Raw genomic sequence first — 17,194 nt, 5'->3', positions numbered from 1 at the left:
TCTTTTCCTGATTGATCTTGGAGCCTGATGCTTCAGAAAACCGTGATGTCAGAGAGACCACCTCCTCTGCGTCATCCATCCCAGTGACAATCACCAACACATTGTCCGCATAGGCAACAACCCTCAATGGCGGCTCACCCGGGAGCCCCACTGGTACCCCACACAACATGCCACTCTCTAGCCTCCTGATGAAGGGGTCGATTGCAAACACATAGAGCAGGGCACTTAGGGGATAACCTTGGTGCACCCCAGAATCTCAAAGGACTGTCCAACACAACCATTAACAAGAGGAAAGCTTTCTGCCCCCTTATACAAGACTTTCAACCAATCGTCAAAACCACCCGGCAGACCGTACTTACTAGGGAGCAACCACATGTACTCATGGTTAACAAGATCAAAAGCCTTTGTCTGATCTATTGTCAGCAAATATTTTCCCCAGCCTGCAGCCCTGCATCGCTCCAAGGCCTCCCAGACAGCTAAAACCCCCGTGAAGGTGCACCTACCCTGGACCCAGTGCTGGGACAAGGCCATTTGGTGCCCAGGGCGAAGATGGCAAACTGCGCCCCCCCCCCCCATTTTTAAGAAAGAATCAATGTTGTTTCAAAATAAGAATATACTTAAAGCGGTGGTTTCCCTAAAAATAAACTTTTAACATTGCTTTTCCCACATTAATTACAATTAGAATCGGCTGGTTTTATTAAAAAAAAACGTCCGTACGTACCGTTTGCTATATTCGTTCTCACCGCCACTTCCGGGTACGATGCTGGCGGTGGGCGTTCCTAACTGATGGACAGGCATCCGACCGACGCATACATCGCGTCACGAGATGCCGAAAGAAGCCGAACGTCGGTGCGGCTCTATACGGCGCATGCGCACCGACGTTCGGCATCTCGTGACGCGATGTATGCGTCGGTCGGATGCCTGTCCATCAATTAGGAACGCCCACCGCCAGCATCGTACCCGGAAGTGGCGGTGAGAACGAATATAGCAAACGGTATGTACGGACGTTTTTTTTTTTATAAAACCAGCCGATTCTAATCGTAATTAATGTGGGAAAAGCAATGTTAAAAGTTTATTTTTAGGGGAACCACCCCTTTAAAGCAATAGAACGATGGGCACAGTGGTGACAATTGATTTGCACAGTGGCTGCTTTTGATGGGCATAGTGGCGACAACTGATGGAACAGTGTCTGTGTTTGATGGGCACAGTGGTGACAATTGATGGCACAGTGGCTGCGTTTGATGGGCACAGTGGCGACAATTGATGGCACAGTGGCTGTGTTTGATGGGCACAGTGGTGACAATTGATGGCACAGTGGCTGCTTTTGATGGGCATAGTGGCGACAACTGATGGCACAGTGTCTGTGTTTGATGGGCATAGTGGTGACAACTGATGGCACAGTGTCTGTGTTTGATGGGCACAGTGGTGACAATTGATGGCACAGTGGCTGCGTTTGATGGGCATAGTGGCGACAATTGATGGCACAGTGGCTGCGTTTGATGGGCACAGTGGTGACAATTGATGGCACAGTGGCTGCTTTTGATGGGCATAGTGGCGACAACTGATGGCACAGTGTCTGTGTTTGATGGGCATAGTGGCGACAACTGGTGGCACAGTGTCTGTGTTTGATGGGCACAGTGGCGACAACTGGTGGCACAGTGTCTGTGTTTGATGGGCACAGTGGTGACAATTGATGGCACAGTGGCTGCGTTTGATGGGCACAGTGGCAACAATTGATGGCACAGTGGCTGCGTTTGATGGGCACAGTGGTGACAATTGATGGCACAGTGGCTGCTTTTGATGGGCATAGTGGCGACAACTGATGGCACAGTGTCTGTGTTTGATGGGCATAGTGGCGACAACTGATGGCACAGTGGCTGCGTTTGATGGGCACAGTGGCGACAATTGATGGCACAATGGCTGCGTTTGATGGGCACAGTGGCGACAATTGATGGCACAATGGCTGCGTTTGATGGGCACAGTGGCAACAATTGATGGCACAATGGCTGCGTTTGATTGGCATAGTGGCGACAATTGATGGCACAGTGGCTGCGTGTGATGGCACAGTGGCGACAATTGATGGCACAATGGCTGCGTTTGATGGGCACAGTGGCGACAATTGATGGCACAGTGGCTGCGTGTGATGGCACAGTGGCTGAGTTTGGTGGCATAGTGAGGCTGCAATTGATGTTTTTTTTTTTGCTAGTCAGAGAAGGCAACACAAAAACATTATTTTTAACTGCCATTTTTCATTAACAAAGTGCAAAGTGCTCAGTCAGCCCCCCCTATACAGCCATTTAATTATTTTCTCCAATATGTTCTGCTTACTTTTTACACAAGTGCAGACTTCAATCGTCTTCTTTGCAGTAGCACACAGTCTGCTATGTTCCTAGGCACTGTAGGTAGGCAAGCTCCTCGCTCCTCGTGACTAGACCTCAAGCTCAGCAGCGCCGACACAGCTCCCTGTGCAGTGCTCCGAGTCCTCCCTCTCTCACCACGCGTCCTCCGGCCGTGACGTCACGCGGCTGACGCCGCTGGAATGTACCAACTGGCTCCTCCATAGGGGGAGACGAGAGTAAACAAACAAGAAAGGGAGCCAGACGCTGGAGCGCACTCGGCAGCCAGTCGGCACACAATTTGTATAGTGCCACTGCCGCTGCCCGCGCTGACTACTATGACACACACAAGTGTACTGGTCTGGCGGCCGCGGCTGCCTGTGTGTCAGAACTGCGCCCCCCTCCTATGCAAAATGGTAGCGCCCAGGGCACTCGACCCTTTCGCCCCTGCCTTGTACCGGCCCTGCCTGGACCGAACAGTGCTGATGGAGAGAAAGCAAACACTCTACTACTGATGATAGGCACCAGAAAAATATCTTTGCCAGTATCTTTCTATCGACATTAAAGCGGGGGTTCACCCTAAAACTACTTTCTAGTATTACAATGTCCCGACACATTACAATACAATTGTGCCTATTTTTTTTTTTATGCTGTACATACCTCGGTACAGCTAGTTCACCCGCGGCTTCCGGGTTGCGAATCCCGCGGGAGTGGGCGTTCCTAACTTGCTGGTGATTGACGTGATGACCAAAAATGAGCTCCCCCCGTCGCATAAGCTGCGTCACGATTGCCGAAAGAAGCCGAACGACGAGTCGGCGCTATACTGCGCCTGCGCACCGCCATTCGGCTCCTTTCGGCAATCATGACGCAGCTTACGCGACGGGGGGAGCTCGTTTTTGGTCATCACGTCAATCACCAGCAAGTTAGGAATGCCCACTCCCGCGGGATTTGCAACCCGGAAGCCGCGGGTGAACTAGCTGTACCGAGGTATGTACAGCATAAAAAAAAATAAAAAATAGGCATAATTGTATTGTAATGTGTCGGGACATTGTAATACTAGAAAGTAGTTTTAGGGTGAACCCCCGCTTTAAGAAGGCTGATGGGTCGCCAATTCTCAATCATCGAAGGATCTTTACCTTTTGAAAGAAGAATCAGCCGAGTGCCTCATGGAAGGGGAATGCACCCCCTCAGCAAGACAACTGTTAAAAACCTCTACCAAATGTGGGGCCAGAATACACGTAAAGGCTTTGTAAAATTCAGCCGTCAAGCCATCCAGTCCAGGTGACTTTTTGATGGCAAGCTGTTCAATTGCCCTCATCACCTCTTCAACTGTGATCTCCTCTGTCAAATTCATCAATGGAACATCTCCACCATTTGGACTTGGAGTTAGGTCCAAAAAGCTTTCCATCTTGTCACGGTCAAGCTTTTTCCTCCCAAGAAGGTCGGCATAAAAAGACCTCACGACCTCCAGAATCCCTGACCTGGACTTTGCAAAGGAACCTGTACTGTCCTTAAGGCAAATTACCGTTTTAACAGCTATACCTTGTTTGCAGTTCTGGTAAGGGTCAGGCGAGTGGTACTTCCCATAGTCCCTCTCCAGAACCAAAGAGGCATGTCGGCTGGTGCTCCAAATTTTTTGGGGGGCGCAAACAAACTGAAAAAAACCCCATCAATTGCAGCCTCACTGTGCCCATTAAACGCAGCTACTGTGCCTATCAATTGCCGCCCCTGTGCCATCAAACGCAGTCACTGTGCCCATCAATTGTCGCCAGTTTGCCCCATCAAACACCACCAGTTTGCCCCATCAAACGTCGCCAGTTTTCCCCATCGAACACCGCCAGTTTGCCCCATCAAATGTCGCCAGTTTGCCCCATCAAATGCTGCCAGTTTGCCCCATCAAATGCTGCCAGGTTGCCCCCCTGAAGCACTTACCTTTCTCGGTTCAGCGCCATCCTCCGCGCTCCCTTCCGAGTCCTTGATTTCTTCTCCCATCCTCTTCATGTCATCTCTGCTATGACTGAATGCCTGATAGGCATCCAATCACAGCGCCTGTTCCTTCAGACAATCAGGTGACTGGAGACCAGACCCAGTGTACCTGATTAGCTGAGAGGTGGGTCAGTGTTAGGGAAGTGATTCCCTAACACAGCACTGTGTAAACAGCGAACGTACAGCAGTGCGCCCGCTGTTTAACAATTTGGAAGCCTATTAGAGCCGACGGCTTTAATCAGGCACTTCCAAAACACCCCCACTTTAGGGTGGAGCTCCTCTTTAAGTTCTCCTGCAAAATGTCTTGATAAACTTGGGAATTAATTTTTCCTTCGATGATAGCAATCCGTCCAGGCCCTGACGCAGCAAAGCAGCCCCAAACCATGATGCCCCCGCCACCATACTTCACAGTTGGGATTAGGTTTTGAGGGTGGTGTGCTGTGCCTCTTTTTCTCCACACATAATGTTGTGTGTTTCCTCCAAACAATTTAACTTTGGTTTTGTCTGTCCACAGAATATTTTGCCAGTACTGCTGTGGAACATCCAGGTGCTCTTGTGCAAACTGTAAATGTGCAGCAATGTTTTTTTTGGACAGCAGTGGCTTCCTCTGTGGTATCCTCCCATGAAATCCATTCTTGTTGAGTGTTTTACATATCGTAGATTCGCTAACAGGGATGTTAGCATATGGCAGAGACTTTTGTAAGTCTTTAGCTGACACTCTAGGATTCTTCTTCACCTCATTGAGCAGTCTGCGCTGTGCTTCTGCAGTCATCTTTACAGGACGGCCACTCCTAGGGAGAGTAGCAGCAGTGCTGAACTTTCTCCATTGGGGCGTGTACGTGGATTTACGCGTCTAATATGTAAATGAGCAAGATACGGTGGGCGTAGGTTCCGTTCACGTCGAAAGCATTGAGCCAACGTCGTTATGTAGGGAGTATTTGTGACGTGATTCTGAACATGCGCGCGCATGCGCCGTACGAACGGCCCTCATTTACATGGGGTCACGGTTAACTTAAATGTAGCCCGCCCACTACATGCCTACTTTGAATTAGGAGGGGTTAGGCCGGGCCATTTGCGCTACGCCGACGTAATTTACGGAGCAAGTGCTTTGTGAATACTGTACTTGCCTCACTATGTTACGTCGGCATAGTGCAAATGGGATGCGTTAAGCCGGCTGAAACATACGCCGCTCTACCTGAATCCGGCTAGATTTGTCTTACTGTGGACTGGTGAACAGCAAGGCTTTTGGCGATACTTTTATAACCCTTTCCAGCTTTATGCAAGTCAACAAGTCTTAATTGCAGGTCTTATGAGAGCTCTTTTGTGCGAGGCATCATTCACCTCGGGCAATGCTTCTTGTGAAAAGCAAACCCAGAACTGGTGTGTGTTTTTTAAAGGGCAGGGCAGCTTTAACCAACACCTCCAATCTCATCTCATTGATTGGACTACAGTTGGATGACAACTCACTCCAATTAGCTCTTGGAGATGTCATTAGTCTAGGGGTTCACATATTTTTTCCACCTGCACTGTGAATGTTTACATGGTGTGTTCAATAAAAACATGGTAACATTTAATTCTTTGTGTGTTATTAGTTTAAGCAGACTGTGATTGTCTATTGTTGTGACTTAGATAAAGATCAGGGGCCAGATCCACAAAGAAGTTACGCTGGCGTATCTATTGATACGCCGCGCAACTTCTAGTTTGCTCCGGCGTATCTTTGTTTTGTATCCACAAAACAAGATACGCCTGAAGCTGGGCTGGATCCGACTGGCGTACGTCTTAGTACGCCGTCGGATCTAAGGTGCATATTTATGCTGGCCGCTAGGTGACGTTTCCGTCGATTTCTGCGTTGAGTATGCAAATTAGCTAGATACAGCAATCCACGAACGTACGCCCAGCGCATTTTTTTACGTTGTTTCCGTAAGGCTGTTTTCAGCGTATAGTTACCCCTGCTATATGAGGTGTATCCTATGTTAAGTATGGACGTCGTTCCCGCGTCGAATTTAGAAAATTTTACGTTGTTTGCGTAATTCGTTCGCGAATAGGGCTTTGCGTAGAATGACGTTCACATCATAAGCATTGGCTTGTTGCGGGTTAATTTCGAGCATGCGCACTGGGATACCCCCACGGACGGCGCATGCGCCGTTCAGAAAAAACGTCATTTACGTTGGGTCAAGACGTATTACCATAAAACACACCCCCATCTCAACCATTTGAATTGCGCACCCTTACGCCGACACAGTTACACTACGCCGCCGTAACTTACGGCGCAAATTCTTTGAGAATACGGGAAATACGCTGTAAGTTACGGCGGTGTAGTGTATCTGAGATACACTACGCCGGCCGTAAAGAAGCGCTGCGCTTCGTGGATCTGGCCCCAGATCACATTTTATGACCAATTTGTGCAGAAATCCATATCATCCCAAAAGGGTTCACATACTTTTTCTTGTAACTGTAATTGGCTGAACAAAAAGAAGGCCATAGAACGAGCTCTCACTGACTTAATGCTGGCAAAATTTATTGTCACCACTTTTAACGGAGGGGGAACCGCCATTTGGGTTATTTTGCGGATTGCTTCTTAGATCCCCTCTGCTGCTCATCACCAGAAGCCTCTGTCTTTCTTGAGGCCGTCTCAAACTCTATTTCGGAATCTGAACTTTGCTCCGAAGAAGCTCCAGATGAAGAAACATCCCACTTAGAGGATCTATGATGGTTGGAGACAGGCACTGGAGCTTCCCGTCCCCGTTCCGTCCTCACCGCCTGCTTCTTCTGCCTCCCAACCTTCCTTCTCTCCTCCAGGTACTGCAGGTCAGCCTCAGAGATGCCCTCATCTCTTGCTTTTTCTTTGAAGTCTTCAGAGAAGACTTCTTTACAGAGGAAGAAGCAGAACCCCTTTTGATACTCTCTACCACTCCTGGTGGGGGGGGTGGCTTTCTTTAAGTTAGACTTAGGAGGGGTAGACTCATGGGGAGTAACTGACTCGGGGGGCACAGACTTGGAAGACACAAGATTAGAGGGTACAGTAGGCTGGGGGGGACACAGAGACAGATACAGAAGGAATACTTACAGACACAAGAGGGGTGGCCACAGGAACTGGAGAGGGATCCTGAACAGGACCAGGGGAGTCGGTCACCGCAGAGGAGGATGGTATATCAGGGGCCTCACCCTCCAAACAGTCCAGGCTCCAGCCTCAACAAGTCATCTATTACCTCTGTAGCGCTACCCCTGCAGGAGCCGCTGATTTGTTATTGGGATCGGCATATTGAGTTACCTTAGTGTGGCGTATGGGTGCAGTTGGAGAACAAAGCAGTGAGCGAAGGTCCAGACAGTGAATAAAGGGTTTTCCAATGCTTTATTTCAGGCCAACATCAACATTAAATGGGAAGAGCAGGTTGATGAAGAAAAAGGAGAACCTTGCAGTGTCAGGCCCGGATAGAGATTGAGCGGTACTTTCTCAATAGAGTATCAAATTGTTATTCGTCGCCACTCTAGTTGGAGTGGGTAAAGTGCCCCCGGACAGACCCCTCTCACAAGCCTGGCAGCCGAAGTGTCACTTAGGATTTTCTGGGAGGAACAGATCTCTCTCACAGACCTGGCTCTAGGGCCTCTGCCACAGGCCAATTACTTTAGGTGAGCTAGATGTATAAATGGAGCGACTCCTCCCAGTAGGTTTTAGCATAGGTTACCGGATGACAGCAAAACGTACCTGTCAACATTCCGGTCACCAGATCCCCGATTGGTTCGTTCAAGCCCTGTTGGACAACCTGCCTCTGGGTTCCCCTCAAGCCGACCCCCAATCGAACGCCACCCAGCCTGGGATCCTCTCAATAAAACCCGGGGACCCAGTAAGTCACTGGAGTCCCCCTTTACCTCCGGATGAGGGTTTGTGTAGACTGCAATTCTGGCCTGGTGGGCCACGCTGGCGGGGTCCATGGATGCGTGCACCCTGAAGGTGGATGCCGCACCTGGAACTGGGACCCCGCGAAACTTGCTTACCACATGACACCTGTCACAGATATACCCCTCCCCAGCATGCCTTGCGAGGGAGAAACTTCTCTAATTGGCTGCTGGGGAAAGTTGCTCTGCCAGAACCCCTCTGGTGCCAACTGCTGGCCAGGGATGGTATTGCATCCCTGGAGCACAGACTGACCCAGTGGACATTTTTGGAGTGACAGAAAGTCCCAATTTTAGCAAATTGTGAATGGGAGCAAAATAACTCTCCCATTCCCCACTAACTTTAGCGTAGTGCCAATACTAAAAGTAAGGGGGCGCTACACCTCCTTCTCCATATTGTGCCAGGCTTTAGGACATCTGCTGTAGGGGTGGCCAAGGCGCAGGCACAGGTTGCACTTGATCATCTAGATGCAGTCCTTAGCCACATGACCCCGACACACTGAAAATATCAAGGCTGAACAGGAGGAGCTCAAATGGCCCTTTTCCCCACAGCAGTGACACAGCTTCGGCTGACCAGGGTAGAAAATAGCCATCCTATCCCTCCCTATAAATGCTGAGGAGGGCAGGTGACGGATGACTTTCCCATCCCTGGCCAACCTGACTGTTACCAACCAACCCCCAGTCCAGATGTTACGTTCATCAAGGATTTTAATCGGGAGTTTAGGACAAATATTTAAATGTGATCAACTATCAGTAGACCTATCCAAATGCCAATCATTGGAAGGATCTTTGTCATAAATCCCACAGCCTTTGGCCTTTAGATAACACTGACTCATTTATTGATTCCAACCAGGTACATTTTTGTGACGTGTTTGCCAAGTCAATTCAGGATACAAACTGTTTTTATACAGTTCTACGACAATCAATCTGACAGCCAGTTGGGAATAGATTGAAAACAACAGAAGCCAGGAATTTTGTTTATAAGTGGAGTGGATCAATAGGAGGTAAACCTAAACCAAACTCACGCAGTGACGGCTGGTGCTCAAATTTCTTTTGGGGGGGGCGCAAAAAACAATCAAACGCAGTCACTGTGCCATCAATTGCCGCTACTGTGCTATTAAATGCAGCCACTGTGCCCATCAAACGCAGCCCCTGTAACCATAAATTGCTGTCACTGTGCTATCAAATGCAGCTACTGTACCCATCAATTGCTGCCAGTGTGCCCATTAATTGCTGACACTGTGCGCATCAATTGCCGCTACTGTGCACATCAATTGCTGCCAGTGTGCTCATCAATTGCCGCTAATGTGCCCATTAATTGCGGTCAGTGTGCCCATCAATTTTTGACACTGTGCCCATCAATTGCCGCTACTATGCCCATAAACTGCCACTACTGTGTAAATCAACTGCTGTCAGTGTGCCTATGTGTTTGATGACATGGCACAGTGGCTGCATTTGATGGCATGGCACAGTGGCGACAATTGATGACACAGTGGCAACAATTGATGGCATGGCACAGTGTCGACAATTGATAGGCACAGTGGCTGCGTTTGATGGGCACATTGGTGGCAATTGATGGGCACAGTAGCTGCGTTTGATGGTCACAGTGAGGCTGCAATTGATGTTTTTTTTTTATTTGTTTACCCCCCAAAAAAATTTGAGCACCAGCCGCCACTGCATTGTATCAAATGCATTATAAAAATGATAAATTAATGTTATTAGCATTACAAATATCGAGTATTGTACCTTTTTACGATTTGTTTATGGCTTTTTTTTTTGCGCATTTCAATGTAACATAGACACGACCTGACACTGATAACGGACTTGGGCGACTCTCCTTTAATGACATATATATCTTCAGGATCTCCATAAATGAACATTGTAAATGCACATTACCTGGCTTTTGGTCTCCGCAGTGACTCATTGCATCGTGTTCTGATCAATGTAAGCGTGACGTTCGGTGAACCTGCTGCTCTGACAGATAAAGCAGCGAGGGCCTCAGGCTGTCCCTAATGAGCAATGTGGCGAATACTCACTCCTGTCCAAACGCTCTCCGATCCCCGTACACTCAATTATTGTCTTCTGCTTTTGCTGGAAGTGGATTCTTCATTGAAAGGGAAACTGAAGATGAAAACCAGGAACCGTTTAGGCATATCTATTTCCCAACCATTCGATATTTTATTTGAAAATAATCAATACGGCTAAACACATCCAGCCGTTTCTGTATATGAACACACACCCGAGACAAAGGGCTTTTTAGTTCTAATAAGCTTATTTAATAACATGCTATGAAGAGTAATGGTCTGCAGGCGCATGCAATATTACGGCAAGAATGTCTTTTCCATATGAGTTGTTCTCTGGGGGCTGAAGTTGCATGTCTAGTAGGTTGTGATGTCACAGTTTATGCAACCCTCTACCATCTATGATGGGCTTAACCACTTGCTTACTGGGCACATATACCCCCCCTCCTGCCCAGGTGAAATTTCAGCTTCCGCACTGCGTCGCTTTAACTGACCATTGCGCGGTCGTGCGACGTGGCCCCCAAACAAAATTGGCGCCGTTTTCTCCCCACAAATAGAGCTTTCTTTTGGAGGTATTTGATCACCTCTGCGTTTTTTATTTTTTTGCGCTATAAACAAAAAAGAGCGACAATTTTGAAAAAAATACAATATTTTTTACTTTTTGCTATAATAAATATCCCCAAAAAAGATATAAATTATGGGCCAGATTCACGTAGAAATGGGCTGCGCTGCGGCGGCGTAACGTATCCCATTTACGTTACACCGCCGCAAGTTTACAGCGTAGGTGCCTGATTCACAAAGCACTTACCTGTAAACTTGCGGCGGCATAGCGTAAATCCGCCCGGCGCAAGCCCGCCTAATTCAAATGGGGCGGGGGACCATTTAAATTAGGCGCGTTCTCACGCCGAACGTACTGCGCATGCTCCGTCCCTAAAATTTCCCGACATGCATTGCGCTAAATGGCGTTGCAAGGACGTCATTGGTTTCAACGTTAACTTAAATGGCGTCCAGCGCCATTCACGGACGACTTACGCAAACGACGTGAAATTTAAAAATCCGACGCGGGAACAACGGCCATACTTAACATTGGTTAGACCACCTAGAGGGCATGCTTAGTTTTACGCGACGCATCTCTATGGAAACGACGTCAATTTAGATCGACGGACAAAGCGGACGTTCGTGAATCGCCGTAACTAGTCATTTGCATATGCTACGCCGACCTCAATGGAATCGCCACCTAGCGGTCGGCCTAGAATTGCAGCCTAAGATCATACGGTGTAACACAGTTACACCTGTCGGATCTTAGGGCTATCTATGCGTAACCTGATTCTATGAATCAGGCGCATAGATACGACAACCGTATCTCAGAGATACGACGGCGTATCAGGAGATACGCCGTCGTATCTCTTTTGTGAATCTGGCCCAATATTTTTTACTTGTTGCTATAATAAATATCCCAATTTTTTTTTTTTTTAAAAACATTTTTTTCAGTCTAGGCCGATACGTATTCTTCTACATATTTTTGGTAAAAAAAAAAAATCGCAATAAGCGACTGGTTTGCGAAAAATTATAGCCCCTACAAAATAGGGGACAGAATTATTATTTTTTATTATTTATTTTTTTACTAGTAATGGCGGCAATCTGCGATTTTTATTGGGACGGCGACATTATGGTGGTACATCGGACACTGTGGACACCATTCACATTTATACTGCGATCAGTGCTATAAATATGCACTAATTACTGTATAAATGTGACTGGCATTGAAGGGGTTAACACTAGGGGGTGAGGAAGGGGTTAAATGTGTACCCTGCATAGTGTTTCTAACTGTGGGGGGAGGGGGGTGACTGGGGGAGGAGACCGATCTGTGTCCCTATGTACAAGAGACACAGATCGGTCTCCTCTCTCCCTAACAGCACCGCTGTCTGTGAGAGCCGGCAATGAGAAATGATCTCATATGTTTACATATGAGATCATCTCTCATTGGCAGCACAGATCGCCTACCGAACGGCCACTCCGATTGGCCGTTCACGGCGATCTGTGATTGGCTGTGTCCAAGGGACACGGCCAGCACAGAGTTTCCCCGCAGCGCGCTCTGGAGCGCGCGTGGGGAACGAGCAAAGGGGCGGACGTCAATTGACGTCCTCCTGGATTTTCAGGTCCGCGCTGAAGCTGTCATTCGACTATAGCGCGGGCCTCAGGAGGTTAAGCCCCGGACCATTATGCAGGTTAAGGACCTTGTGCGGTCGTGCGACGTGGCTGCAGGCGCATGCAATATTACGGCAAGAATGTCTTTTCCATATGAGTTGTTCTCTGGGGGCTGAAGTTGCATGTCTAGTAGGTTGTGATGTCACAGTTTATGCAACCCTCTACCATCTATGATGGGCTTAACCACTTGCTTACTGGGCACATATACCCCCCCTCCTGCCCAGGTGAAATTTCAGCTTCCGCACTGCGTCGCTTTAACTGACCATTGCGCGGTCGTGCGACGTGGCCCCCAAACAAAATTGGCGCCGTTTTTTTCCCACAAATAGAGCTTTCTTTTGGTGGTATTTGATCACCTCTGTGGTTTTTATTTTTTGCGCTATAAACAAAAATAGAGCGACAATTTTGAAAAAAATTCAATATTTTTTACTTTTTGCTATAATAAATATCCCCAAGAAAGATATAAAAAAATATTTTTTCCTCAGTTTAGGCCTATACGTATTCTTCTACCTATTTTTGGTAAAAAAAAAAACAATAAGCGTTTATGGATTGGTTTGTGCAAAATTTATAGCGTTTACAAAATAGGGGATAATTTTATGGCATTTTTATTAATATTTTTTTTTTTACTACTAATGGCGGCGATCAGCGATTTTTTTTTCATTACTGCGACATTATGGCGGACAATTTTGACATATTTTTGAGACCATTGTCATTTTCACTGCGAAAAGTGCTATAAAAATCCACTGGTAACTGTGAAAAGGACAATTGCAGTTTAGGAGTTAACCACTAGGGGGCGCTGAAGGGGTTAAGTGTGACCTCATATGTGTTTCTAACTGTAGGGGGGCGGGGCTGGACGTGTGACGTCAGTGAACGTCTTTCCCTATATCAGGGAACAGACGATCACTGACATTGCCACAATGAAGAACAGGGAAGGTGTGTGACAGGGAAGGTGTGTTTACACACACACCTCTCCCCGTTCTTCAGCTCTGGTGACCGATCGCAGGACATGGGTGGTGATCGGATCCGCGGGTCCCGTGGTCACGGAGCTTCGGACCAGGTAGCGAGCGGGGCACGATTTCTCCCATTCACATGTTGACCAGGCGCTATTTTCTAAATTTAGTGGGATATCTGAACTGTATTCAGTTCAGATACGATGGGCCAGATTCAGATTGATCAGCGGATCTTTAGATCCGCGTAATCTATCTGATTTAAGATCCGCCGCCGCAAGTTTTAGAGGCAAGTGGGTAATTCACAAAACACTTACCTCAAAACTTGCGGCGACGGATCATAAATCCCCCGGCAGAATTCCGCGGCTAGGGGGAGTGTAGTATTTAAGTCAGGCGCGTCCCCGCGCCAATTTAAATGCGCATGCGCCGTCCGCGAATTTTCCCGGCGTGCATTGCTCCCAATGACGTCGCTAGGACGTCATTGGTTTTGGCGTGAATGTAACTTGCGTCCAGCGATTTTGTGAATCGACGTACGCAAACGACGTAAACATACTTAACATTGGCTGCGCCTCATAGAAGCAGGGGTAACTATGCGCCAGGAAAACCCTTACGTAAACATCGTAAAAACACTGCGTCGGGCCCGCGTACGTTCGTGAATTGGCGTAGCTCGCTGATTTACATATTCTCGGTGTAAATCAGCGAGAACGCCCCCAGCGGCCATTTTTAAATTGCAGTTAAGAGCCGACGGTGTAACACAGTTACACCTGTCGGATCTTAGGCATATCTATGCGTAACCTGATTCTATGAATCAGGCACATAGATACGACCGGCCTAAGTCAGAGATACGACGGTGTATCCGGAGATACACCGTCGTATCTCTTTGAGAATCTGGCCCAATGTTTATGGCTAAATTGGCCTCTGCTTCAGCTTTGGCTGAGTTGGTGTATTTCCCACGGTCACCAGCAGGTGGCGCTGTCACTTCTGGTTTGTGATGGAAGGTACAACAAGCCAAGGTGTATTGGGTGTTCTTTCCCAGAAGCTACCTAGTGGGAGGGTTTTACTGCTGGACGTGCTGGGAGAGGGTACTTAAGGGGTGGACTCCATTCTTTTCGCTCTCTCACCGCGTGGCTACTCTGGCCCAAGGTATGTGACAGCTCCTCTTCTGCCTCGGGGCCTGCTGGCCCGAGGCTTCGTTACTGGAGGTAGGCCCAGAAGCTATTTGGGGCCTACTGGTTTGAGGGTGGTCCTGTGCTGTCTGTCCTGCGGGAAGAAGCCGAGCGATTGAAGGAATCAGTGGAGGACTCATCTTGGAGAGGACACAGCGGAATCAGGGCTCAAGTCCAGCGAGAACGCGTGGGAACGGCGTCCCTGCACTTTTTTTTACAGCAGGAACGCAGTTCCCTTTGCAGGACTAGAGCAGCCGAGAGCAGCCGAGCCGCCCGCGCCAATCCTTCACTAAGCGGTGATGCCCAGCTCGAGTCACTGTCAGGGGCAGGCGAACCTTAGTAATCCTTTATGTTACTGCCCGCTTCCTGTATATGGATTCATCGGGTAGTGCTTAAAGTTCTTTCTAAATCCTGCGATATCTCGCGGCAGACCTCCGCAATGTCTCCTGGGAACAATGAGAAAAGCTCCCAGGAGGCATTGCGGCATCGAGGAAGTGACGGAATACCCGCACACTACCTGATGAATCCATATACAGGAAGAGGCCAGTAACATAAAGGACTACTAAGGTACAGTGGATCGAAAAAAAAAAAAAACATGCGGTTTAGTAATTATGCATATCATTTTTTTTTTTTGGTGGGGGAGCGAATCTTCAGGGGTAGTGCTACACGCCCAAGGTACCTGAATTCCCCTAATCCTCCATCCCTCTTCTGCTAACGTTGTGTTTAATAAAAAGCATTGAAAAGACTCAGTGATTGGCCACCGTGTTCTATGTAACTTCTTAACCCTAGACTTTGAGCTAACATGGTGAACAGTGGGGTAGGGCAGACCCAAAAAAAAAACTAACCAGCAGCTCCTACGGGGGTAGTGCTACAGACATAAAAAATGGGACACTATTCCTCCCACTGATACCAATGATGGAACACTATTTCTCCCACTGATACCAATGATGGAACACTATTTCTCCCACTGATACCAATGATGGGACACTATTCCTCCCACTGATACCAATGATGGGACACTATTCCTCCCACTGATACCAATGATGGGACACTATTCCTCCCACTGATACCAATGATGGGACACTATTCCTCCCACTGATACCAATGATGGGACACTATTCCTCCCACTGATACCAATGATGGAACACTATTCCTCCCACTGATACCAATGAGGGGACACTATTCCTCCCACTGATACCAATGATGGGACACTATTCCTCCCACTGATACCAATGATGGGACACTATTCCTCCCACTGATACCAATGATGGGACACTATTCCTCCCACTGATACCAATGATGGACACTCTTCCTCCCACTGATACCAATGATGGACACTATTCCTCCCACTGATACCAATGATGGGACACTATTCCTCCCACTGATACCAATAATGGGACACTATTCCTTCCACTGACACCAATGATGGGACACTATTCCTCCCACTGATATCAACAATGGGGTGCTATTCCTTTCACTGATACCAATGATGGGACACTATTCCTCCCACTGATACCAATGATGGACACTATTCCTTCCACTGATACCAATGATGGGACACTATTCCTCCCACTGATACCAATGATGGACACTATTCCTTCCACTGATACCAATAATTGGGCACTATTTCTCCCACTGATGCCAATGATGGGATACTATTCCTCCCACTGATACCAATGATGGGACACTATTCCTCTCACTGACACCAACGACGGGAGCGCAATTCCTCCGCCTAATACCAAAGATGCAATGTTTACTGACACCAGGACAATTTCTACTCCCAATGGCCACAGTCAGGCCTCCCTACAAGAGATGGTCAGAGAGTGTGAGGACATGCTACAGGAGATGGTCAGAGAGTGTGAGGACATGCTACAGGAGATGGTCAGAGAGTGTGAGGACATGTTACAGGAGATGGTCATAGAGTGTGAGGACATGTTACAGGAGATGGTCAGAGAGTGTGTGGACATGTTACAGGAGATGGTCAGAAAGTGTGCGGACATGCTACAGGAGATGGTCAGAGAGTGTGAGGACATGTTACAGGAGATGGTCAGAGATAATGCGGACATGCTACAGGAGATGGTCAGAGAGTGTGAGGACATGCTACAGGAGATGGTCAGAGAGTGTGCAGACATGTTACAGGAGATGGTCAGAGAGTGTGAAGACATGCTACAGGAGATGGTCAGAGAGTGTGAGGACATGTTACAGGAGATGGTCAGAGAGTGTGAGGACATGTTACAGGAGATGGTCAGAGAGTGTGAGGACATGTTACAGGAGATGGTCAGAGAGTGTGAGGACATGTTACAGGAGATGGTCAGAGAGTGTGAAGACATGCTACAGGAGATGGTCAGAGAGTGTGAGGACATGCTACAGGAGATGGTCAGATCCTCAGAAAATTCTTTGCCATGAGGGGCCATGTTGAACTTCCAGTGACCAGTATGAGAGAGTGAGAGCGATAACACCAAATTGAATACACCTGCTCCCCATTCACACCTGAGACCTTGTAACCCTAACGAGTCACATGACACCAGGGGAGGGAAAATGGCTAATTGGGCCCAGTTTTGACATTTTCACTTAGGGGTGTACTCACTTTTGTTGCCAGCGGTTTAGACATTAATGGCCGTGTGTTGAGTTATTTTGAG

Source organism: Rana temporaria, chromosome 3 (assembly GCF_905171775.1).
Source record: "Rana temporaria chromosome 3, aRanTem1.1, whole genome shotgun sequence".
Classification (NCBI taxonomy): Eukaryota; Metazoa; Chordata; class Amphibia; order Anura; family Ranidae; genus Rana; species Rana temporaria.
The sequence above is the reverse complement of the archived record's forward strand: the minus strand, read 5'-3'. Positions refer to the sequence as shown.